Source organism: Pempheris klunzingeri, chromosome 11 (genome assembly GCF_042242105.1).
Source record: "Pempheris klunzingeri isolate RE-2024b chromosome 11, fPemKlu1.hap1, whole genome shotgun sequence".
NCBI classification, from domain to species: domain Eukaryota; kingdom Metazoa; phylum Chordata; class Actinopteri; order Acropomatiformes; family Pempheridae; genus Pempheris; species Pempheris klunzingeri.
Genome location: NC_092022.1, coordinates 9,758,713 through 9,786,181, shown reverse-complemented (window position 1 = coordinate 9,786,181; position 27,469 = coordinate 9,758,713).

The window sequence follows — 27,469 nt, the reverse complement described above, 5'->3', positions numbered from 1 at the left end:
GTATGGCGACAGCTGTCCAATCTTCCCCTCACTCCTCCTCCCTCACCCGCCACCATCACTTTTTAAAAATGCTCCCTGTTTACCATACATAGGCAGCTGCCACCACCTTAACTTCTATAAGACAGCCACCTGCTAAAGGACATTTGTACATGTCTTTATTTAATTAAGGTGAATGCCAGTTCATCTGCCCACTCATGCAATGTGAGTGGAAATAAGTCGACCTTGATAAGGCTCCTGCCAGTGGATGGTTTGGAGGTTTGTGGAGGGCATGTGTCAGCTTCATTGATCAAAATGTCGGTTTTGCCACAAAAATGATCCATCTTCACAATGTTTATATAACACAATGTGTTTGTGATACTACACTCTGCAGCCAGATACTGTACATGAGTGTATTTGACAATGTTTTCCATACATTTTCTGCATATAACACACTTTATATGTGTGAACAAGAAATAAAACAGCAAAACCCACAGTGCTATTCTACTAAAACATTACAAAATGTCACACCCATGTTTAATTGTGTGTTTGTGGCCTATAAAAATGCAGTATCGCTTACATTCAGTGTGAAACTTGAGCTTGTTTTGATGAACGTAAAACAAGTATTTTAGACGACTGAGAACCTGCAGGCCCACTGCTAAGAGCTGCTGTGGGTGTTACAGTTTGGGGTGTTTCTGAGAACAAACACACACACACACACACACACAGAGCTCTTGGCCAACTGCTCTTTTTTTTTTCTTTTTTTGTTTTTTATGTAATTCAGTCAAGAGGTTATGGTTAGATTGCAGATTTCTTTTAAAAACAATTATATACTAGGAACAGCTACTACAGCGATCTTAGAAAAATTATAACAGGCAACAAGGAGAATATAATGGGATGTGCTGTAACATGAGTGAGTTTGCCAGTGAGAGCAGCGGCAACGAAAGTACATTTTTGGCTACTAAAATGCTCAACTTGCACTAATTTACTTAATTTAGTTTAATTTGCTTCATTAGGCAACTCTAGAGGCGCATTGGTTGAAAATCTCTGCATTGGGTGTTTGGTCAGCCTTTTAAAGGGACAGACATTTTGGAAAATGTGTAATCTGAAATCAGATGACAAGTTCAATATCAATTACATCTCAGTGTGTCCAGCACTGATATAGGTCGTGACAGGACGTGTTTAGACCAGCAGCGGGAGGTATCAGCTACCAAAATATTCCTTCTAAAAACTCCAAATATATATGTTGAATCTCTTTTTCAGAAGTGTACAAATAGAAAACGGAGACATTGTGGCTTTAAGAGTAGTTGCGTGTCGAAGCTATTTCTTGACCAACAGCTGCGAGAAGCTATGAGTGCTCACAGCATCTCAAAAGTCCTGTCCTTATAATGGGGTTATCTTGATTGTATTGGCGACCGGCTTGCATGGTAACAAGACAAACCATATAAATAACATCACTTTGAAGTTAGTTAGATGGCTAATGTTTTTTATTTTTCATTTTGATGGAGTTTCCCCCTTCTAGTCTTGCCTGTGCTGAAATTGATATCCATCTTCTAATTTGACTGTAGGAGGTGCACCTTAAAGCAACAGAGGTAATGAACAGTGTCATGTGTTGCTATTCATAATCAGTGCCTTGTGTTATATCAAGACTATTTCTGTTTATCATTTTGATATAAATATATCTCAATTTAGTCAAAACTTCTGTATAAATCAGTCAGTAAATAAAAGCTATATATTAGCTTTGATTTTCTCTGGATGACATGAACCCTTTAGTTTAACCAAACTGTATGTCTTTTCTAACCTTGGACTGCCATGTGATTAGCTTTTAATGTTTTATAATTAGTAGTATCAAAGGCAAAGGAGTCAGCAGGGCAGAGGTGGGGTGGGTACGCCCTTGAGAGCAGGCCTTATGAATCAACGGCTGGCGATAAATGGACTGGATCATTACTGAATCAAGTGATCTGCAGAATAATCTATTGATTTTCTGGTCTTTCTTACTTCTTTATTATTCTGTAGCACAGTATTGCAACATCAGGAGGAACCCACTGATGGATGGGATGCTTGGACCTCTGCAGTGACCGTGGGGGGTTTGCTTAAGAATGTAGTATATATAACACATTCCTGGGTGCTGGGCATAAAATATATACAATGACACGTAGATTTATGCCTCTTAAGGTGTGCTTTTTAAAAGATTTACCGCTGACATTCTTAACCATTTACAGACCATTATTGTTTTTGAGTGAGTCATCATTTTGGTGTTTTAAGTTTTAGGAGAAATGGTGAAAGACCTCATCGGTTCTGAATATTTACAGTATATAATCAGATACATCCACAGATAATAAGAGATGGGTCTGAACTGCGAACAATTTCTACAATATTTATTTAACAGGCTTTTAGTGGCAGGGCTTAAAGGCTATCCATTCATACACATAAGGTACATAAAGTAAAGTTCTAATGCGAGAGCTGAAATTTCTGTGAACTGGCCATTTTTGGGTGCAATAGGATGGGTTCCTTAAATGAGACAAATCAATTTCTAACTATCATTGGATTGGAGTTATATGACAAGCAGTAGGTCACAATCCTTGAATCCTAAACCACACAAGGAAGAGATTAAAGCACAATCTACCTTGTTAGTTGACTTTGCAATCGATCCTCTCGATTCTTTATTATGTACAACAGGACACATCACAAAACTGCTAATTGGCAATAATCTGTTTGTCAATAGTTCACAAGACTGCAGAATTTAGATAAGGAAAGTTCAAGTTTAAAATACATTATCACAGCCCCACTATTCCTATGGGCTTTGCTCCTGGAATACCTTCAAGGAGTCTCATGCTCAGAATATTTTACAGTAAATTATTGATGTATGGTAGGTGGTAGGAAAGGTGAGAGAGAAGGAAAACAAAGAGACGAGGTGACATTAGCGTTCTGCCAATAGTAGGTAAACTTTAAATGGACTCTGGAAAACAATCCTAGTGAAATTATGAGATTAGATTTTAATGTATGGTTTGAAACAATGCATCAAACAAGTATCAATTATGCCACTTAAATAATCATGTTACCTGTAAATAATCAGTCTAAGACTGTAACTGGCCCTAACTTTAAAACTGCACTAATTAATATGTTTATCTTAACTATGAATCAAATTACTATGTGTGCTGTGAGAGGAGCAGTTTGGCGTGTTTTAATTCCTTTCAGCTCATTGTTTTGGTACTACGGCTCTCAGCTCCACTGTTTTGGTTTTTGATTTTAGCTAAAAAGTTATGATAAACCTACTGTATGCTCAGCACCTGGCAGCAGGCAGACAAGATAGCTAGTGCACATAGTGGAGCATTTAACAGCCAAAGAGTCAGATATTTCCCTTAGGAGTTGGAGGAGACCAAAACAGAGCAAAAAAGAGAAAGACTGGATTCATCAAATATCCAGAACTCTAAATGAACACTAATGTTGCTTTGTGTCTGATGAGTAAACAAACAACTGACTAGAATTAATATGTTCTAGACATAAGAAGATAATATGTCAGTGTGGTGTTCACAGGTTTCTCCTCTGCCCCCTAGGGGTGGGAAAAAATCATTTTTGTGTAAAAAAAATAATAATTTCACTTAGCCTTAACACCAAAATCTTGATGCAATTAATACCATTATAGTAATATTGTAATTATTTTGCAGTTGTATTGTTTGGATCATAAAAAATATTTGCTCTTTTTGTGGTAGCTTTTGTCCATAATATCACAAATACTGCATAATGCCAGCAGTTGTGCTTTTTTGTACTGTAGGTTATTTTCATATTTTAAATTTCAATTTGACTTTGCATATAAATATACAGTACAATTGCCTACCCAATGTTTTGAATATATGTGTTTTGTGCCATTTTGTAAGTAGGCCTATGTTATGTATACAGCTAGTATGCTATGAGAGAATAAAACCAAACCAAACCAAGCAATTTGCAGCTCTCCGTATTTTTTGTCTCAATGCTTTGCTTATCCAGACCAACAAATCAAAAGCAGGTAATTTCTTAGCTGACATCTTTCCAACTGGGTTCTGAAGGTTAACTCAACAGGTTATCTCACTGAAAGATAGTGAGATCTCTTTCATCAGCCTTTCTGAAAAGCTGAAACATGTTCCTGGGGTTTTCTGTGCATTTTCAGAGCTAAATGTGAAAATAGATCTATAAATATATGTCTGCCAAGTAGTGCAAATTATCCATATAACAATCAGCAACTATATTCTCTACATTGTCAGCCCTACAGCCTAGCATCTTTATATATATATATACTTCAGTATTACATCAAGACGATTTCCATAAAAAGCAGGTCTAGGCCAAATTCTTTAAATAAGCGAGAGACCCACAAATTCAAGAAATCAAAATGAAGGATTCAAGAATCCCCACATGAGCTAGCTAACGCTACTTCCGGTTTGCTAATTAGCTAAACGGTCTAAAACTTTTGGCCTCCGTGTTGCCTCGCAACAGTGTTCTCACCACCAATGACTGAACGCCAAGCATATCACGTGGGCCCACCGGACTTCCTCTAACTTCATTAGAAGGTAGCAAAAGGTTCCGGGGTTTTCTCTCGGGTTGGTGCACCAAAACAAAACAATGAACACAGGTGAAATACGTCAGGTTGCCAGAAAGACGAGTCAATTTGGGTGCCCGCTGCTTGCTAACGTTACGTTTGGTATGGTGAGCTAGCTGAGGCAGTTGTTTGCTAACATGTTAGCTAACATTACATTAAGTTGACAGGTGGAGCGGTTGCTGTGAGGTGGTTTGTCCCGCAGCGCCGATAAATCCGCTATTGCAGCTTTGTGCCATTTTGTTCTGGCAGACAAGTGTGCTCACCTGGAACCACCACGATACCTGAGCAGACAGGGACAGTATGTATTTCAGTTTATTTGAAGGAGAGCGTACATTCCTTGCTATATTAGCAAGTGATTAAGGGGATTAAAAATCTGTCTTTTCCCAATTATATTAATTGAAAACAGCAACAATACAAAATAAATAAAAGACAGCAAAAGCGCAAACTGTTTTGACAAGCTGTCGGCTGAGACACTAAACTCCAGTCCTGGTTTTCCAAGCAACACCTGCTAACCGAGAAATTCAATTAACTCCTCTTCCCACTTGGAGCCGGTCTCCAGGGCAGATCTTCCGGGCGACTCGCCCTGTAAGAAATTAGAAAATGCTACAATAAAACCCGAAAAACTGAAAAATAATATGTGGCAACTTTAACAATGAAAGCTGTCGCGCCATCCCGGGTAAACACACAGTTCCCTTTGGTTGGAAGTCACCGAAAGACGGCGAAGTACCACAGGTAAGAGTTTTCATTTTCCTCTCAACTACTGTACGCGCTCATTTCATTTCCAAACATGTCATTTTGTGCAGAAAGCGGCACCAAAGTGCTCCTCGCTGCGGCAGTGGCGGCGAAAAGAAGCGTTTAAGCAGTTTGAAATTGTTCATTAATGGCACGGATAGGGACTTGACGTGAGGACTTGTCGGTAAACACGGTGTGAGTCACAGCCTCGGTGCAGCGGCAGCGGCAGCAGCAGCAGCAGCGCCGACAGCAGTAGCAGGTCTGGAGCCGCTCACGCTGTCTGTCGGTGGATCCTACTGTACCTTTTGAAAATGCCGACGAGAGGATCAGCCTTTCCTAAAACTTTCATTATTCACACAACAGTCAAATTCAAAGCCGCCACAGACCGGGGGTAAACTGCAGGCGACCAAACGCCAGCCTCGGTGCAAAGTTGAGACAGAAAGGTGCAACTTTGCAACTCAGTTCGTACTTTTTTTTTTTTTTTGCTCAGTCGAGGCGAGCTCAAATACTCCCGTTTCCATAATAAACAACACCGTGAAAACAGGACTGATATGAGGTCTATTTTTATTATTATTTATTCAGCAGCTCAGCCCTGCAGTGTTGGTGATTACTGTCCACTGACACTTCTCCAAAACTGCACAAACGACACAAATGAGCGACTTTGAGGTGCAACTTCAGCGCCGAAAGTCCCGGTTTTGTATAGAAAAACTTACTGAAACTCCCTTGGTAGCCCCTAAACAGGTAGTAGCATTCATACAGTATCATTTACCGTAAATAGAGGAACTGCTATAAATGCAATCAATATTGTAAGCGTTAAATGCGGAAGTTCTGCTGGTAAAGATTGTTTGAAATTGACTTTTGAGAAGGCTTTTTTTTTTTTTGTCGTTATCTTGAATATGTACTGGGTTAATTGTAGCTGTAGTGTCAGATTGTGGCCAAAAGTGTGACAGGCTAAATGTATGGCTTCATCAAAAAGCATTTTATTAAAAAGTTTAAACAGGCGATTGTGTCTTAAATACCATCAGAGATATCACATCATAATGAAACTGACTGGAAAACTTAACCATTTGCCCAAAATGTACAGTCAACTATTGTCTCACACACACACACACACACACACACACACACACACACACACACACACACACACACACACACACACACACACACACACACACACATCTGTATTTGCTATGGTAAAATTGGTTTTCTGCAGTTCCTGCTCTCAGTAGCTGTAAGGCAGGTTTTCTGACTTCCACCCAGGTTACTGTAGAACAAACAATCTGTTTAAAAACACTGTACATATCCTGCTTGTTTGATCAGTTGTGATCTCTGCAAAACACCACTGTGATGTGAGATTTAATTTTACATGCTTTTGTAAAGGGTCACTGTTTTGTCTCTTGTGCGTTTATAAATGTCTGTGCTGTGTGCTCGCCACTGTGTTTGTTATTCTCAGGGATGAAGATGAGAACAGGAATAGATCACTGGCACTTTAAACTGGGAGTTCTCATATTCTCGCCGGATCTTTCTCCTTTGCTAATTATTGTGTTGTTTTCAGAGCAAATATGTCATATCCATGGCGACCAGGCAGGTTTATTGTCTCTCCCGTGCAATAGCTCACAAAAGTAATTAATTATCCTTTTTTTTTTTTCTCTCTCTCCTGTCTTTGGTTAAACAGATCATTCACGGAAAGCCATCTTCTATATTAAAAATGCCACTGCTAGTACAACACAAGGTAAACATGAAAGTTTTTTCAATTTTACAGTTTTGATGTCCCTTTTATGGCTTGGTTTTATTTGTCTTACAAATCAATTGTAAATCAAATAATTTTATCATGCAAAAGGTTGTATTAAGTGCACAGTGTGTGTTTTTTAGGTATTTTCCATAATACCCTCATAATGCAACAGCTGTGCAGCCTAACTGTTGCAGATGTATTCATGCATGCGAAGCAAGCACACACTTGACACTTAAACAGGCAAGCTTAAAAACACATGTTTAGACATGAAATCAGCTTCCATTTTGTGTGATTTGAATAGCAAGCATTAGCCAGACTAAAGGCAATTTTACTTTAGTAGTGCGTCTTATTTTATAACAGCAGGTGACCCGACAGGGTACAATAGTTCACCTGGGTGCAATGCAATGGGATTTTTACATGCACTTTTACACAGTCTTTTCAAAGAGAGATGTAAAGTGATGAGTTGATGCAGTTTCCAGCTCCTCTTCCTGTGTGCTCCCTCAGTGTATCTCTGGAACGTGACGGCATGTGTCCGCTGTCCAGAGGTCCGTCTCTAGCTGGACACCAGCCAGCCTTCACAGTCACACTGGTGGTACAGGTTCTCATCTCTCTTCAACATTCATCAGACACCGCGATATCCATCTGTCAAACATACTGCCCTTCTTTCTCCTACCTCTCTTTCGCTCGCTCTCTGCCTTCCTTCTTAAATTATTTTTTCATCGTCACTAAAGGTGAAAGTAGAGATGCGTAAATGCCCTGAGCTGAGAAAGCTGAGATGCTAATCGTCCATTTGTGCTGTTTTAATTGCGATTTGCATTGTGTGTTTAGTTCAGTGTTTATGGATGTGGTCCTCGAGGCGTTTTGATTGGGTCTCTCTGTCTCTCTAAAATAGCACTTGAAATATTGCCTGTAGTGCTGTGGTCCTGGTTCACTCTACTGGTTGAGAATCTCATTGGTTAATCAGTGTGCAATGCAGGCAACATTCTTATTTCCTGCAGGCCTATCAGTCAGTGAAATGCCTCATGTCTCATAAGTACCCATCTGCATCTGTCAAGGGGTGTGTAGAATTAAACCCATGTGTATTCCTTTTCTGTTTGACCTTGGCTGTGGACCTCAGGTCTTTGATGTCAAATAAGCGTCAGTAATCCCAGGTGGCATTTGACAGGCTTCAGGAGCCATTATGTTTGTTTCCCAGCACATAAACTTTATCAATTGCTCTCAGTGTAATGATTTTGTATACAAATTCACACTACCACAACCATAGTGTTTTGCCTTGTAAAAATATACTCCCTTCAGCAGGCACTGTTATACCCGCACAAATAGCACACATGTTTTTTTAATCATCATTATTGTTTTTATTTTAGTGCTAAGGAAATGTCTTTTTTGCATGCTTGATCAGCCAGTAGAGAAATCCAATATAATGGAGGTTCAAGGTGAATTGCATCCCGTGCATTTCCCCCCTTCGACTGAAGGAATATTCCAGAGCAAAATAAACAAATCACACAGACAACAGTAATATAGGGTTGATTTTGAAGGCATGAAATAAGTATCGATTAAATCCTGCAGTTCATAGATGAAAATGGCCTTTTTGGTAATTTGTCCTGGGCCCTTTCAATACGATGGAGAAGGAGAGAGAGAGAGAGGCATGGACTGGGGGACAGAGAGAGACTGCAGAAAAGGTGGAGAGGAAGAATAGAGAGAGGAGTAAGACAAGTGAACAGCGAGAAAGACAGAGAAGAGCTCTCACAGAGTTGAGAAAGGGACATGCTGCCCCTTTCCGAGCTCATTATCATTCTTAATAAGTCTTAAGGAAAGAAGGAGCATTGAGTGTAAATGCACGGTAATCCTTACACTGGCCAAGGTTAGTAGGGACGTCAGCACATGTGCACCGTTCCCAGCTGGCCACTTTGGGACAGGGAGGGGACCAGAGGAGCACAGTTAAGGATAGATGTTCAAGGAGAAAGTGAGGACGTTTAGACACTGTATAAAGGTTAGGCCCTTTCCCCCAGCCTGTAGTTTTTCACTGCCTGCACCACCTGGCATTTAGTGAGTAAACAGTTCTGCATCAGACTGAAAACCGTCATATTTGGCCAAAAGACCCAGTGTTGGCTGTCATAATGACAGGTGAAGAGCACAAAGCTTGATTAAACATCTAAATAGGACAGTTTTGACTTTAGCACGACAAGGGATTCAGTCCTGTACTCAAAGTAACTGTTGGCTGCAGTGCATGCCTAATTCACTGTTCTTTGGGTGTGGTCCAAAAACAAGCATTAAAATGAATTGGATGAACTGGTGACCAATTAACTCATTTGACAAATTGCCAGCCACTTGTAGTGGTTGATCAACCATGTTGCTTTAATGGAAATCCAATGCAGTATTTATTTGTATACTGTACTAAGCTTACTGGCCAGTATTGTGTCACCCTAGGTGTTCTACGGTGTTAGTAATGTTACAGTATTCCTTTTCATTAATCAAATCAGATGTGAGACGTGTCTGGGACATTAATCTTAGTCCAGAGTGAAACCATAGCAGAAGGTGGTTTTTATACTTCAGGTAATTAGTATGGTGCATGGGTTTGGCTGTTACTTTCAGTTTTTAAACCTTCTTTTAAAATGTACACTTTGCAATCAAAGCACCTACTTAACTACTTAAGTGTAAAACTATACATGTTCATTCACTTTAAAATAATCTGTAAGAAAATGGATTTTTGTTCCGTCAGCACATTTAATTCCTCAATATAATCTCTCTGTTTTACTCTTAATAGTAATAAATAGAGGTGGGAAACACCAGGAATCTAGTGATTGAAATTCCGAGTCTTGGTGTTAATCTTTGTATAGATTCAAAATCGTAGAAGAAAAAAATTGTGATTTTTATGGGAAACAACGCCTACTCCCACCACACCTGTTATGTATCACTCAGTTTCATCTTAACAAATAAGCGCCACAGATTACCCTGTCTTAACGGAAACTTTTTCGATTCTAGTTTAACCAGAATTTGCAGTTAAGTGTTTCAGTGTCACTTCATCATAATGTTTTCTCCTCCCACACAAAACAGTGTAAAACTTGAGGCTGGGCATGAATGCGTGCCATTTGTTGCAATAAATACTGTCACATTTAAGATTATTTTAGCACATAGTAAAGACTATTTTTATCTTCAGTCTAAACTGTAGTCTCTAGAAGGGTGACATAAGCTCTCCAACATTCTCACCTTCTGGAAAAGTTGCCTTGAAGCGACTTTAGCGTTTTACTAGAAAATCTGTATTTTCTCCCAGATATTTTGGTTATTAAAATATTAGTTGTAGCTTTAAAATTTTTGGGATCCACCAACCTTATTGAGTATTGGAAGAAAATGTATTTCTTGTCCTAGTCTCTAGCGTCATGCTGCTGGTATATTTGAATCTTGATGATGACTCTGTGGACCCTCATGGGAATATGTTTGCTTAATTGTCCAAGAAGGGGACAACGGTCAAATAAGCAAATGAAATTGGAGCTGATGGTGTAGAGTGGGGCGTGCCCTTTTGTCTTGCTCAGTGTAATGCCATCTCTGTGTCTTCCTGTCATGTAAGGATGATTTACCCAGAGACAGATGTTCTCAGACCTTTGCTCATGAACCTGCACCATTTTGTTCTATTTTTTGCCCTTTTAAAGGTTACGGAGTGAATGGTTTTCCCTGCAACATGTCGGCTTCTTTTGATTGCTGTGGTGTCAGTTGCTTTGTTCCACTGTAGGTTGAGTTAAGATGCTGCGCTGGTCGTGGACTTAACTCTGACTGGGCTGAAAACATTCCCACGTTAGACATGGAAGATGCTTTCAGGAAGATCTCTTCTTCACTCATTCTCCTAATTTGACTATGTTTTGAGGCTTGGTTGGCAACCTGCTCCCCCCCCCCCCCCAACCCTCCAACCCCCTCCAGGGAGCCTTGGGAGGCAGAGAGCCATCACCATGGTGATCTGAACACAGATCCCCCGCACACCGGTCCATTGTGACTGGCGTGCGTTGAGGTGAGAGGGAACAAAATGTCACGGCAACAGGTTTTTTTGTGTTTTTGTTTTTGCCTCAATTCTCGGTGGGATTGTGCTCAGATCCATGCGCTCAGTTATACTGGAGGGACTGCTGGAGAGTCAGGGAAACAAGTTGAATGGAGAAATGAATCAGTCACAAGGAAAAAGACTGTAAATAGTAAGAGTACATGTGTTGGTTTTCCTTTTTCTTTTGTGGTCGTGTTAAGCATCAGGGCAAAAAGAAGTGTCAAGAAGTGTGTTGTATTATCCATTAAAAGTGTTTACAAAAAAACTCAATGTTAAGCCAATAATTTAGTCTTGTTTTTAGATACTTTTATGGTTTGAATCACATAATATCAATTCAATTAGAGTCAGAATATAGCAAGTGGGAAGATATTTTACAATAATAAGGCAATAACACTTTCGGCGTCAAATAATGCACTGTTTTTCAGACAGATTTTTGGTGGTTATGCTGGTCGCTGATAATATCGGTCACTAGAAGACCCATAATACCCCAGAGTCTAACTTGCACCGTGCTTCACTGTACTTCTGCCATAGCGACTTGTGATTAGTTCATGGTAATGCCCTTCGAGCTCTCAGTTTATGCAGAACTTTGACCTGTCTTGATCCAGGCAACATGCTATTGGCCACAGACCTTGGAGAGGGATGGGGGCTTATATATAATGTGGCATTGAAGAGGTGGTGCAGATTTTGCCCCCAGCCCCGAGGAAGATGTGGACTGTGTTCTATGACAGGTCCAGGGTTGCCCTCAGTCCCAGAGGTTGGGAGGAAGGGTCAACCTGTGCTAGAGGGCACAAGGGTGGCTTCAAACACACAACCCTAACGTCTGGCATAATGTCTGCACCTCCTGCCCTCTGCTCCGCGTAGAGTACCAACCCATAGCTCTTATGATACTAAGTATTTAAGTTTGATTGTCTTGTCTTAACTAAGTATTTTGATCCAAACATGTGCTGCATATTTTTTATAGTTTTTGTTTTGTTACAGTTACTCAGTGCATATACTGCATACATATATGTAAACTCCCACAATAGCCTGATTTATTATGCAAGAACCAGAAGTCTCATTAATATTTGTTGATATGTAGTTATAGCAGTCAGGTCTTTTTGTGCCAAGTCTGTAAGAGTCTGCCATCTCTGTTCCCTGAGCAGATGCAAAGGTGCAGGTCCTGAGAGATCCTTTTATGTTTGGAGACCTCTCCTTGCTGCTTTGACTGCGACCTCAACCACAACGCTGCTCTGTCTCAATCAGCTCTCTGCTGTAATCCCACTTCAGAATTCCTCTTGGCTAAGGGAGTAAATAAATTTTTCAGCGTTTATTAGAATACAGCTTGCCAGAAGGGACTCCTCTCTCCTCTCCTATAGCTGCTCCAGTAATTAGCAAATTGATTAGGAGAACTTCAACACACCTCCTTGGCTCTTATCTCCCCATTCTAGGACAATATTGCTGTGCCATGGGACAGCGTAAATATTTTAAGGGAAACCCTCAGTGAATCTCATTAAATGGCTATGGGGCAGAGCAGCTGTCTCCTGCTGAAGGTCCCAGCCAATTTTCTAAACTATGATTAAAGAAAAGTTTTGGATTATTTAAACATGCCATATCCTGTGGGTTTTTTTCAGTGCCACTGAAGACCTCTGTGATTCCCCCACCCCTTCCGTGCCAGGACTGCTCCTCTCCCTTTGGATCTATTAGTTTGAAATCGTTTGGGTGATGACTCTTTGAAAGTGGTGGTCATTCTGGGATGCCATGTTCAAAATGCAACAAAGACCTCTCTTTTATGCACAAATGCTAATTAAAATTTTTACCCCCTATCCCCAAGCTGCACAGGGAAAGACTTGGTAGCAATTTGGCAGATAATCAAATTGCATTTTAAATGGAGCCGTTTAAAGATGACTGGGGTCTGCTCACAGGAAGACACAGTGGCACAAATTAAGCTAGAATAAGCTGCTATGTGCAGAGAGGAACAATACAACAAAATTCACATCACAATAGGAGCCTGCGTTTATGTAAATTGACAACATGCAATGTTTGATTTATGTTTATTTTAATTAGTTAAAAGGAACTCAGGTACACAGTCTGACTTGTTTTCTCCAAATGCACACATGCAGGAATCCTGTTTTTCTTTTAATTATGATTTCCCTCTTGTTAAGTGGCATTTTTTTTTTCATAATGTGTCTTTACAATTTGACCGACTGAGGCAAAATGCTAATAAGAGATGATTTGTTAACAGTTGTGGTACCTTGGAACCATTTTGTTCTTAATTTTAGATTTTCAGCCTGACAGAAATGGCAAACTGGGTGGAAAATGTTGTCAACAGCTATGTTTGTCTACAGAAATCTGCGCTTAGAAGCTGTCCCCCCACATTTGGTATACATCATTAAGTTCTTCGTGGCCCATCAAATTGTCTATTCACACAGCATTCCAGTACATATTAGTGACATCTCGTTAGCAGAAAACAGAAAACTGACACAAAAAATTTGGGAAACAGGCCTGAATTGTTTATCTCCCAGAATAAGTAGAAAGTGTGATTCTCATGAAATGGTAGAATTGGATGAAACATGCAGCTCCCAAAGCCTCTTTTATCCCCTCGCTTTGTGTCCCTAAAAAACTGAAAGCACCAAATGGCAAGTTCAGTTTTCAACACCATTCTTACTCAGGCCACATTTTCTACAAAGTTTATCATTCATCACAAGACCAATACAGCCATCATATCCATAAAACCCCATTATGGACAGCACAACAAGTGATGCTTGACTTGTAAGTTTAAAGGGTTCTTAATTAGCTGTGATTTGCTGGCTGTACTGCAGTGACTGTGCAAGTGGCATAATGATCCTCCTCGGATGATACATTACTTTTCTGGCAACTTGACGCACCTTAAAACGCTGCATGCATCCATCCTCGGTTTAAGTGTAGCCTTCATCTCACCATCACAACAGACGGACATAACAATGGTTCTGACCTACACACTGCAGGTTGCACATGAGTACATGTAATGTTAACCTCCGCCACCTTCGCTACAGATAGCCATATACACACACAAAGTCCCTTGAGATCTTTGACAATGATCCCCCAAGGCAGTTTCCCTGTTTTCACTTTAGATTTGTGGTTGAAAGCAGCTGAATACATTTAGAGAACCATGAAGCACCAAAGCAGCTCTGCCTTACAGTCTTTGTTCATCACCGACGCATTTATCAGCACAGTAGTGCAGGATGAAAAGAACAAGAACAAGAGCAAAAAAACTTCTCTTTTCTCTTTGCTGTAAGACACTTTCTCTGGCGGACATTGTAGGACATGCTTCACAATAACTAAAAGATTGTATTTCTTTTCAGATTTCATAAGAGTACCCATAAAGAAATGTATTTAACTGATTATGCCTTTTTTTGACATTAATAAATTCCTTCAAACTGCCTTTTTATTGCCTTTTTATTGTTTTAACTGATGTCATAACTAATAGTTTTAGTGATGAAATGAATATTTTAATGAATATGTATTTTAATTGTCAAAGCATTGCAGTGCTCTAACTTCCATTCCTAATATTTTCTGCCATTTTTAGAATGGTATTTACCAATTCTGTATGGTAAAAGCAACAGAGAAGAGAGGAGGCATCCTAACTGGAGCTGCACAATCCCTGTCTTGTGTTTATTGAAAAAATATTGTTGCAAAGTTAATAACACAAGAGGGATTTGATTGATCAAGTGGGTGACTGATCATAAAACTGCAGTCAATATTTGATTGTAGCTTTATTTCCGCTCCGAACAACAGTTGGCCAGGATGTCTGAGATGTATGGCTAGACACACAACAATGGCTAAACACATATTTACACTTCAGTCTCTCCCGAGCATGTTGATGCTCTCCTCTGTTTGTCATACAGTAAATAATATGCTATGATTCTAAAATGAACAGTCTTTGAATATTTATTCAGTTGGAGCAAAGGGTATTGGTTAAAGCTGACCAACTGTAGAGTAGTTGGGATGAAAATCTCCCTCTAATTATTGTACTGTGTCCTTTGGTCCCAGTCCCTTTGCTGCAAATGATGGTATTAAAAAGTCTCTTTTATTTATAGAAATAAAATTTTAGCTTCAGAGACAATAGGCTAGTTCTGTTTTACGGTACAGCAGACTTTATCTTTTTAATAAAAATTCCTGACTTGGTGAAAGTTTAATTAATAAGGGACTTAAAGCTAGGGGAATGAGCAAGGGAGTTGGGTCTTTAAGGGGGTACTTATTTTTCCATCTGGGCTATCCTCCAAAAAAACTGTCAATTAGTGTGTTAAGCTGAAGAGACAAAAAACGTCATTAGTTCTTGCAAAAAGAATAATGGGTTTTAAAGGTTTCGCTTTAGAGGCAGGCCGAAAGCACAAGAATGAGTCTTATGTATTTTCATTTATTTCCTGCAATTATCAAAGTTTGAAGGAAGGCTTTATTGTTCTAAGGTGCAGGACTGAGGGAGCAGACACAGTGGGTTGTTTTTCTAAGTAATGTGTACCATAATTGTCTGAGATTAGACAAATAAAATTAGCCGTATTTGGTGAAGTGAATCATTCTGTGTAGACTGTTCAATTTTCAAAGTTTCCTTGTTTGCAAGCAATTAAGTGGTTGTTAACAATGTTGGCTATACTTTTGGACCACTCTTAGATGTCTCTGTGTAGTCTATATCTTAATGTGTGTGTTATCATACAGTGGCTTTTTTTCAAGGCAGTACTGTATCCTACTGCTTGGGCAAAGTTCGTCACCTGACATGTACAGTCCTCTCATAGAAATAAAATGGCAGTTGAACCTCTAACTTGTGAATTTCAAGTAATATAACATTTACTTTGTTTGGTGGTCTTGACATCAGTTTGAAAAGTTGTCATGAGTTGTTGTGCAAGTGTTGAGCGCATCCCTTCTGTCTCTTTTGATTCGGCATCCTTGTATTTCCTGGTCGTTGTAGTAATTTGTATCGTCACAGAGAAGAAAAAGCACCCAAATAAAATACAGTGGTCTTTGCGGGGTGCCGTTATTGGTGATGTATGATGTATGATTATTAGAATATCTAGTTAGCTAGTTGAGAGAATGGGGACTTGTGTGGCATTGAGTCGTGTATAGAATATTAAGACTGTTTGTTCGGCAGATTTTTTTTTTCATAAAAAGCAATCCAACCAGCTTATTCCAGTTGACAAGAAAAGTGTGTTTTATTTGTACAAGTACTGCTTTGCAGCCAGGAAACAACACAAAACCAAGTTTCATACCAAATTATTGTGTTGAAACCGGTCCAGGGCAGAGTATCATCAGGGTGTTGGACCATTTAGTGTGTTTCACCTTGAAGAAATACTTAGTAAATGTGATAAGGTAACCTGTAAATGAGCAGGGTCCTTTTTGTAATGAACTTCCTACCTTGCAGATGGCCGTCTGAATAGTTTTTTTATGTGGGCAGAAAGTGTGACAGTGGTGCTTAGATGAGGCTTACATAACTGGTCATAGTGCAAGAGGTTTCAGGCGCTGAGCCCAAAATATGTCATTGACTTGTGCCACACACAACAGGAGATGGCTTTTGCATCACAGTGTGAGTGCTAGTAAATGATTGGTTACAGGAGATCCTCCAATAAATTAATTGTTTCCACTTCATGGTTAAGTATGTGCTACTCTTCCAAATCGAGTGCTGGTACTTGGTTATTACACTTTAATAGCTCGCTTGCCAAACTAACGATATATTACTCCATGTGCTGGCTCAGATCAGAGAAGATGAATTGGCTATTAATTAGAGTTGCACTGAGAGGGCACAGGGGAGAGACTACTCATAGCCTTGCAATCAGTGTCAACGGGGGCCCTTTTCTGACTAGGACAGCCAGGGCAGGCCCAGGTCACTGAGTCCTATCATGAAAACCACTGAATCTGGTGGAAGAAGCAACATCAAACATGGCCACCATCTTGTCGAGTCAAACAAAGGACAAGAGAGTTTAATGTCGCGCAGCTGCAATTTCATCTGATGATTTTAGTCACGAGTGCGGACAGAATGGCAGAGATGCGTGGGAGGTTGTTTGGCTCCGTGAGGTTCCTTAACAAAAGCCTCACGTCCGAAGGACTTTGAATTAGAAAGTTATGGAGGAAATATTTGACGGGCAGAGATGATTTGTGGGGAATATTATTGTTTGGCTCACTTTTCTTGTGCAGCCTCTGAATTAGCCCTTTTATCACAATTAATTAAGCTTGCCTATAGGAGATGTTCCATCTTGAGCTCATCCACACAGGATAAATAAGTCAGAGCAGCAGGATATATGTCCTTTTATTGGCTGACTTGATCTCCGAAGCATCTGTAGTGGGGGGAAAGCTGTCTCTGTGGTGCGACTTTGTGGAAGAGTCTTTGCCATCACTCACTTTGAATGCTTCTTTTATGACTCGTTTTGTTAAAAACCTCTTTTTTTAATGCAAGGTATCAGGAGTTATGGCCTGTCTATGCAAATTAGGAAATTTTGACAGTTTGTTATTCATGTCATCGCCTTTTTAAACACTTAAAGGCAATAAATTTCACCATGACAGGCTGCTCCGAAATTGCCACTAAATATTATTAAATATTTTAACAAGTTCCTTGTAAATATGCCTTAAATGTTTGAACGATGGGCAGGAAGAAAAATGGCTTTGCATCAACTTATTAGAGGCTATAAAAGTGGCAGTGATTTATCATGGATGTGTGCAACTCAGGCCATCTTTTTTTTTTTTTTTTTTTGTTTTGCTTATTCTCTTAGCTTGCTTTGTCCTGATGTGCACATTAAAGAGTGAAGCATCATGTTAAAAGCCTGCAGTTTCACAAGTCATGAAGTTATTAGCAGCAGATATTGTTGTACCTGTGGTCCTTGAAAGAGAGCGATATATGGCAGGAGCATTTTAAAGTTTTAAAGCTTCTCATACCCATTTACAGTTTTGTGATATCACCGGCTGTAACTGTGTGTTTATCAAGAAATCCAGTTGATTTGATTTGCAGTGTTGCACAGATTTGATTTGATATATGTCTGAGGTAAAAATGTCACGAACTTTGCTTTTAACATTTATTTTACTGGAATTATTTTCTTAAATGACCTGGTTTTCAAGGTTCATATTTGTAACCATTTAAGGGAAGCTGAGCTTGTTCAGTAAGAAATGTCTGTCACTGTCTGTCACATCATCTGTCACATTGTAATTCCTCTGTCCAGTGACACTGATCAGCAGATAGCTTGTCATTCTTCAGTATCCTCCAGCTTCTGCGCTGCTGTTTTACTGTCCACATCAATGATGGAATCAGAACAAAATTCTGTCTGTTGTGTTACTTTTACATGTATAATGATCAGTAATTTTCTCTAATGCTACAGATTGGATGTTAAGTCTCAAATCTCTTTAATTACAAAGTCAAGCTATAAAGAGAAGTTGAACTGTCTTAAAATAGGTTGACATGTGACACAGTCTTGTGGTTTGTGGTGCACCTTTCCATTGGTTAGGGCTGGGAATTGAGCATCATGTCGGGGTCATTCAGAGTAACATGACTGTTTTCCAGAGGATTTATGTTTTACACTGGCAATAAGCAGATTCCTTCATCAGCCACATTCCAGCTTTTAAATTCAGAAGTCAACGTTTTTTTTTCCTGACTAGCCTATCATTTTGTGACTTAAAGTGGTTTCTTAATTTATTGCATTTCCATTACGATTGAGTTCAACTTCACGTTCTTTATTAACTCTTCAGAGGGGAAATGATGTCGGCCAGCATCCACAAAGAGAGAAAAAAGAAGAAATAAAGAGCAGAAAATCACGACTTGGCACAAATTTACAAGTCACAAAAAACACTGAATGAATACTCTGTAATATTTGAAAATGCTGACTGTGCAGTTACCTCAGTGGTGTTATTATATAGTCTGATTGTTACTGAGATGAAAGAGCTATCAAAAAATCCTGGTGCATATTTTTTTTATAATATGCATCTGTTCCAGTAATGCTTTCAAAACGTGGATGTTTGTTCATTATTTGCTTTATTTTGGAACTCGTCTTTCATGTGTAGGACGCTACTTCTTGTCCTCAGCTTGCCAGAGATGAACAGCAAGCACAAGGACATGAAGCTCTGCACAACTGAGTCCTCACAGAAATCAAAGGATATGAAATTTGTTTTGGATTTTTTTTTTTTTTTTTAAGGTGCACAAAATCCTAACAACTCGGTATGGCATATTATGCTTTCTTTATTCTGCAACATTTTAGCTGTGGGATCTGATGAACAAGAGTATTGAGATCACCCTTGAGATAACAAGCCATCTCTCTGGCTTTCTAGACATCTTGATCTTGCTGTGGTTTTGTTTGTTTAATGCTCATTATCATATTGTGTCTTTCTGCCTTTGCTCCCTAATTCTCCTTTCAGACATTTAGGTATAAAAAGGCAATTACGGGTCATGTAAGCCGCAAACCCCTTACTGTCTTGGTTAGAAGCCACTAAAGTATTCTACAAATCTCAGTGCTGTCTGTGCACATCACTTATACCGGTTAGTGTGACGTGACGGCTGCCATGTCAGCAACATGGCACATCTCTGTTGTGCCTCTCTGGAGCCCTCTGTGAGTTTTCCCTGGGGTTGGCAGAATACGAGTGCCCCCTCGTCTGACTGGCTATAACCTTGCCACCAGCTTGTGTGTGCGTGCGTGTGTTTTTTTCCAACTCTAAAGACTTGAACAATGATGACTCAAGCCAACAGAGTACACCTCAGGGAAAATACAGTGGAAATAAAAATAACAAGTGGATTTTTGACTGCAGTCAGATGTGAGAGGAGGCACGCTGGCACTGGGCTAAAAGCCTGAGCAGATTCTGCCCCCCCAGTTCATTAGATTAGGCTGTCTCGTGTTCAGGAAGTGCTGAAAGGCACTGCCGATTTTATCTGCACGAAACGCTGTCCTTACGTCCAGAGACAGTTGCCAGTCCCAGTCTTTGAAAATTCCAAAGTAGTTCTCAATCCAGTTAAAGCCCAATATTGTGGTTGTCTTTTTGTGCCCCCCCCCCAGCTGAGGGCTCTTATTAGAAGGGTTAAGTATGAGGATGCCTGTGTTGGTATTTCTGCGGTTGCTCATCTGCGCACCGCACATGAATTTCTTTAAATTATTTATTTTCCTGACACCACCATATGGTGCTGTAACTTGTTTGTCTTGGAGCATACTGGAGAAATGCAAGACCTAGACTAGATTACTTCTTGTGTGTATACATGGGAGACCCTCTTCAAACAATGCCTGTTTTTTGTTATTTCTTTTGCTGGGTGGGTTCTGTTGATGCAATTCTGCGCAACTCTCTCCAAGAGTTCTCTTCTCATCAACTTCACAGCAAAGACATGATAAACGTAATTGGGCCAAAATGTGGAGAGAAGCTGCCATTGGACTGCAGTTGATTGGGCAACTGAACGAGAAGCTCGAAGGGCCCCGGAAAATGGGGTCCTGATCTTCTTTGAAATGCCACAATTAATTGCTATGCGTTGTCCCCAATGCATGGATGATTAAATGTGCTCCTAAACTGCCCTGATTTGTGGGGGCACCTTGCCGATTTTATTTGCCACTGTTAACATTTTCATTCCTGCATTATGCATGGTGCTGTGGGGCAAGGAAGCGCTGCAAACAAATGGCCTGAGGGATCGGCATAAACACACCGTGCCATAAGGGGGAGAAGACTAACAGTTCAGCACCACCTCCTCAGCCAGTCTTCACTGACAAACTAGACAGCCCCTCTTCAGCTTGGCTGTAGCTTAACAGAGCAGTACAGTGTGGTTATCAATGTCCATTACCTCAGCTATTCAAAAACGATGACTGTAAATTAGCAGATACACAGTATATGGAGAATGCAAGGCCAGAGTTGGGGTTTGATAAAATGGAATATGCTCATCTGTACCTTTATTAATCAATGATGAATGCATGTCTGATAGAATATTTCTATCTAACTAATTGAATATGATTCCTCCTCCTTCAGCATGTATAGGCTGAGGTCACTTTCACTAGTTAATTCTGACAGCCAAAGCAATGTGATGCTGGTTCCTTTGTGTTTTGGGATTTTAATTCCTCATCGCAATAATCACTGACTGATGGAAGCCCTAGTGTTTTATGAAGGCATGCCAAATGACATGTGCTCCCTTTTGAACATGAAACACTCAGAGTAGATATATGAATTTTCACATTAGAGGCATACTAACTCTCTGATTAGGATTTACTTGATCTGGGATCTTGGCTGTTAGAAATGCAACGCTGCACACATGGCCTGCCCGAGTTGTCAGCTGTCATGGCACTGGCCCAGAGCCTTACACTTGGCAGGTCTCCACCCTCTCACCTCCGGCTGACAATGCAAATACAGGCAAACCATGTGTAGCCACTGGACAGCTCTGTATACACTAATGTAATTCCATATGGAAGAGTACTTGAGTCTGATGTAACTTTAACATCAAAATGATGGTCCTTTCACAGTGAGAGTTTGCTGTTTTGACAGTGGAATCAGCTTCTTCACTTTAAGCTGTAAACTAGTCCATAAGCTCAAGTTTTTGCCAGTATATGCAGTGTTTTTTTTTTACTCAGCCCCTTGCCATCAAAACACACTGCATGGCATTAATAGTAACTAATGCACCAGGCAATGGAAAGAGGGCAGATATTGTTTTTTATGGCCTGACCTTTGAGGCATTATTATTTTTTTGATGAATAACTGTTTACTCTGAATGCGGGCATTAAACAAGTTTCCTTAAGGTTTGCAGTCATTGCTCTTGACACAAATGGCAAAACAAAAACATCTCATCCTGTTCACCGGCAAAGTGAAGTGCGCTGTCAGTGAATATGGAAAGTCTGTTTTAGTGGACTGGAGAGTAGTGCTAAATAGGTGGCAACCAGTTCATTAGGATGCCTTTTAGAGCATGAAAAATGACCTTTTCCCTTGTAATTGTAGTCTGAGTTCATAGATAGTTGACTGGAACCAGAGCATACTGTGCGTTGACAAGGATCACTGGAAACAATTAGCATTGCATCTCACCAGTCAGTCTGCAAGCAGCTCTCACTTGCCACTTTTTTTTTTCTTTTACACCTTCTCGCTTAAATACCAGTTTGATTTGATTACATGTGATCGATGTGTGAAGACAAATAAGAAAAATACATTTAATTTAACAAGTGAATATTGAACTACTCATAATATTTTAGTATCATGATATGTCTCAGGGTTAGGGAGTTCACTGCACGTTTGTGTGTGTGTATATGTATATTTATTATACTTATCTTGTATCATCTTGCTTAAAATCAGTCCTCCACCTTCAATTATGATCTAATATACCTGTCATTTACGTATTTATGTAGTCAAATTACAGATCAGCGCTATCTATATGGTAGTGCATTGACATCCAGTAATTACTGGGAATAATCCAGTAATTCCAGTGATCTAGCATTTGCTTTAGATACAGTTAAGCCCGAAATTATTCATACCCCTGGCAAGTTTTGACTTAAAGTTACTTTTATTCAACCAGCAAGTTTTTTCTTGATTGGAAATGGCACAGGCGTCTCCCAGAAGATTATAAGACGATGTACAAGAGGCATCATTGTGGACAAAAATATTTCTCAGCTTTTATTTACATTTGAACAAAAAGTGGCAAGTCCAAAATTATTCATACCCTTCTCTATAATCAATAGAAAAGCCTTTATTGGCTATTACAGCAATCAAACGCTTCCTATAATTGCTGACCAGCTTTTTGCACGTCTCACTGGTATTTTTGCCCATTCATCTTTAACGATGAGCTCCACCTCTTTCAGGTTGGAGGGTCTTCTTGCCATCACCCTGATCTTTAGCTCACAGATTCTCAATTGGATTCAAGTCAGGACTCTGGCTGGGCTACTGCAAAACCTTAATGTTTTTGTCCGCTAACCATTTCTTCACCACTTTTGCTGTGTGTTTTGGGTTGTTGTTGTGCTGAAATGGCCACTGGTGCCCAAGGCCAAGTTTCTCTGCAGACTGCTTGATGTTGTTGTTGAGAATCTTGATGTATTGCTCTTTTTTCATGGTGCCGTTTACTGTGATTAGGTTCCCTGGTCCATTGGCTGAAGAACACCCCCAAAGCATTAGGTTCCCACCACCATGTTTGACAGTGGGGATGGTGTTCTTAGGGTTGAAGGCTTCTCCTTTTTTACGCCAAATGAAGGACACATCATTGTGGCCAAACAATTCAATTTTTGTTTCATCTGACCATAAAACAGAAGACCAGAAGTCTTCTTCTTTGTCCAGATGAGCATTTGCAAAGGCCAAGCGGGCTTTTGTGTGCCTTATCTGGAGAAGTGGCATCCTCCTTGGTCTGCGTCCGTGGAACCCAGCAGTGTGCAGTGTCCGTTGGACTGTCTGCCTTGAGACGTTGCCACCAGCAGAGCCCAGATTCACCAGGATGGCCTTGGTGGTGATCCTGGGATTCTTTTTCACCTCTCTCACTATCATCCTGGCCAGCACAGGTGTCACTTTTGGCTTCCGACCACGTCCTCTGAGATTTTCCACAGTGCGGAACGTCTTGTATTTTTTAATAATACTTTGCACTGTAGCCACTGGAACTTGAAAACATTTAGATATGGCCTTATAGCCCTTTCCTGACTTGTGAGCAGCCACAATGCGCAGCCGCAGGTCCTCAGTGAGCTCCTTTGTCTTAGCCATGACTGTCCACAAACCAACTGCAGAGAGCTGCTGTTTTTCACCTGTTGAGTTGATTAAACTGTTCCCGCTGCTGCTGTTCCCAATGAATCAGGGTAATTAGGATGCTTTAGAACAGCTTGGACTATTTGGAATGGTATAGAACTTTGGATTTTCCCATTGACTGTGACAGTTTGCAAAGGGTATGAATAATTTTGGACTTGCCACTTTTTGTTCAAATGTAAATAAAAGCTGAGAAATATTTTTTTCCCACAATGATACCTCTTGTACATCGTCTTATTATATTCTGGGAGACGCCTGTGTCATTTCCAATCAAGAAAAAACTTGCTGGTTGAATAAAAGTAACTTAAAGTCAAAATTTGCCAGGGGTATGAATAATTTCGGGCTTAACTGTATATATTTATTAGAATAATGTGTAGTTTTCTACAGTTCAATGAAAATTCTAGGGGTTTTATAATAGCTAGTTTAATCATCACAGATTCCATGGAACCTCATGCACCACAATTACAATTTTTAGATTAGTTTTACTTTCATTTAATTTACAGCGCTATATTTACATCTGGCATATAACTCCTGAGGCCTTGAATGTACTTGGTTAAGGTAATCAATTACATTGAAAGAGATACCGTGTTTAATGTTTGTATGTCTGTCTTTTCAACACGCTCTTCTCAATCTGACATCAATATGAACCTAGAGTCTTCGGGGTGTGCAGTATATTTATGATGCTTGTGGAAAGCATCAAAAATGTGTTAGTCAATATTTATGTACATCTTTAGTTTGGCAATGTATGTTGCCATATTCAGCTGAGGTTATAGCGAGGATAAAACGTTGAGATATGTAACAGTGTTCGTCTTTTGAATCTTCATTGCTGTCATCATCAGAAATTTCCCTCCTACTCTGTGGTGTTTTGATAAGGCAAATGTGGTTGAAGAGCGCAAATATTTAAGGTATCTGCAAATGTGATGCACATCTGTCAAACAGCCCAAGGGTGAAAACCAGCACATAATAAGGCAACAAATGCTGATCCGGGACTTCTCTGCGGCAAAATAAAATATGGCTCAAGTTTTCATTAAGGTGCTATTGATTAGCTTTTCCTGGCAATGAATTATGGACAACATTAAATAAAAGGGAAAATATTTTTATGACTTTGCTTAGGCCATGCCAGATTCCCTCTTCTCCTCTTGTATGCTCGCCCTGACAGGCATTTTGTTTTCTTTCAAATTCTTGTGGTTTTTGTGAGACCTAAGTTAAAAAACAAAAGTTATTTCACTTTGATTAGCTTTCCCACTTTAGATTCAAGTTAAATAATTAGGAAGACAGACTGCAGTAAGGGTTTAAATATTTCTTAAATATTTAGATTTTTTAAATCTTAAACTGATGAAGGAATAATTGAGATTTTCAGACGCTCCCCCTCTAATGACCAGTTTTAAAATGGTAAAATGTCCATAGAAACGTCTCATACCAATCTTGCATCATAATCCAGGTTGCTGCTCTCCCTTTGTATGCTCAATGTATTGCAAACACTCATATTCTCATGGAAAATATGTGGTTACTAGCCTAAGGTTTCTGCCTGTACCTGGAAATAGTAATTAACAGTATGAAGAGTTTAAAGAGTTTGCCTACTCTGTTATATTATTATTAAATGTTAAGTTAGAGGTGGCTGGACTGGTTTTTGATTTTTGATATCAGCTCTGATAAAGCCACTTCGATGAATGAAGTCCATTTGCATTTGATTTATTGCTTCTAGATATCCTTGGTAACTGAGAATCTTTATAGTGCTTTACTACACATGTGTGCTGCTGTTACCTGAGTCCTCATCTTACTCTACACCTTAATAAACGTTGCCACACCCCTATGCTGTGGCATCAGCTATCTTCTTACAGTTGCGTAAGCATTCCTCATGACCTTTTTATTCACATAAGTCATCCAGCGCTGAGGCACTGCCTCTGCTGGTCCGGAAGGATGAAGTAAAACACAAGTTTCATTCTTTAGTTCTAATTTGCATCTCCCTTTCTATATACATGGCGTCTGTGTGCCATATTTGTGTGAGGTGGCTGTAGGTGGTCACCAAACACTGAGGGAATTAAGGGGTCACCAAAGTCAGTAAATTTGAAAGTCCAACACATTAGGTCAATGTTCATGACAACAAAAGCAATTTTGTAATAGCAATGTCTACAGAAGTATATTGTATATCTTTCTGTCATGCACACCCCCACAGGTACGGTAGCACCAATATTCCCTCAGCGAAGACAATTCTGGCTTTAGTTCTGACTTCATCATGTCTCACTGGAATGTACCAACTGTCTGCGTTGAACACTTTTATTAGAATAATTATATCTCTCTACTGTAAATAATAGTTCAGCCTGTCTGTCCTGTTTTGTGTCCTTAAACACATTTGGTCTGTTTGCTTAACAAAGGCAAGTCGCAGAGCCAGTTTTCTCAACTGGGACATATTTTTTTCTTCTGTCATGTTTTATCCTGAGTTGTGACTTGTTAAGGACAATGTAACTAATACTAATACACAGAGTCGTCAGTTTCTTAACACATAAGTACTTTGTCCAGGCTGCCACATTGTTATATTGTCGTATTATTTCTGTTAGTGTATCTTATGTTATACGTATCTTATGTTTAAGCCAAATAGGATGGAGCGGCCCTTTGTGATAAGAAAATGAATGACTATTTAGCCCATTTTATTTTGGCCAGCAGGTTTGTCCATGCAAGCTTTGTAGTTTATTCTACATAGCATGTGAAGTAGTTTTTTAGAGGCTTGTCTCAGAGTGAGCATTCCATGCATACTGTTTGCTTGGTTTCAGAAGAAGTATGTCCCTGGTATTTTTCGTCATTGAAAGATGCTGCATGAGCTCTTATGTACAGTATGTTCTTTTCTGTGATACTGTATTGTTGCATTTAGGGGGAAATGTGGCTTTTACAAATACCACACCTTAAAGGCATAACATTGTCTTCCTTTTGTGAAGTGCAGAGACTCATTCCTCATGTGGAATGATGAAAAAACATGAAATAGATGTGAATTGAGTACATTTTTCAAGACTGCATGTGGAAAGTACTTTATTTACAGTTAGGCAGACATAGTAAATTGGGGAGTTATTTGCTTCTTCACTGCAGCAGTATATAGTTTTTTTATTTTTACATTTCTAATGGTAGGCCAGTGAAGTTATTTTGATATGGTTTGGCAATTTGTTACTTTAACAGCTTTAAAGGTAGTGACATGGAAAGTGTGCAATGAAACCTGCCTCACCCTCACTCAGTGAGCTACTAATCCATTTACTGTACAAAAGATGCCTTCATATTGAAACATTTTAGGCAAGAAAATGGGCAAATTGAGATATACTGGTTATTGGCCCAAAGTATATAGCATTTGTAGGCTGAAAAATAAATTTGTTCTAACCCGTCTTTTAGCTGTATTCCTTGAAGCCTAGTCCTTAGTCACAGAGAACACATTTTTCAAGCATTAACCATTAGTGGATGTGAGAGCAGTGAAGTAAAAGCTCACTGATTTGACTGATATGTTTTTAAACAGACATCTATTTCATTGTTTTAGGTAATTTACAAGGTAAAAGGCTTTGAAATCTGACTTTGGGAGTTCATTAAGTTGCCACATAATGACAATCAAGAAATGACAAGTCTGGTATAAAGCTGCAGTGCGTAGTTAATAGAAAATGTTTTAGATGTGACAGTGCTTTATTAAACAATGCCATGACTGCTAGCTGCTCTTCAGTGTTCAGACTGCAGACATTTAGTGCACCAGGTGTTTTGCCCAAGATTTTTCCACAAGACAAATGGAAAAGTGCCATAT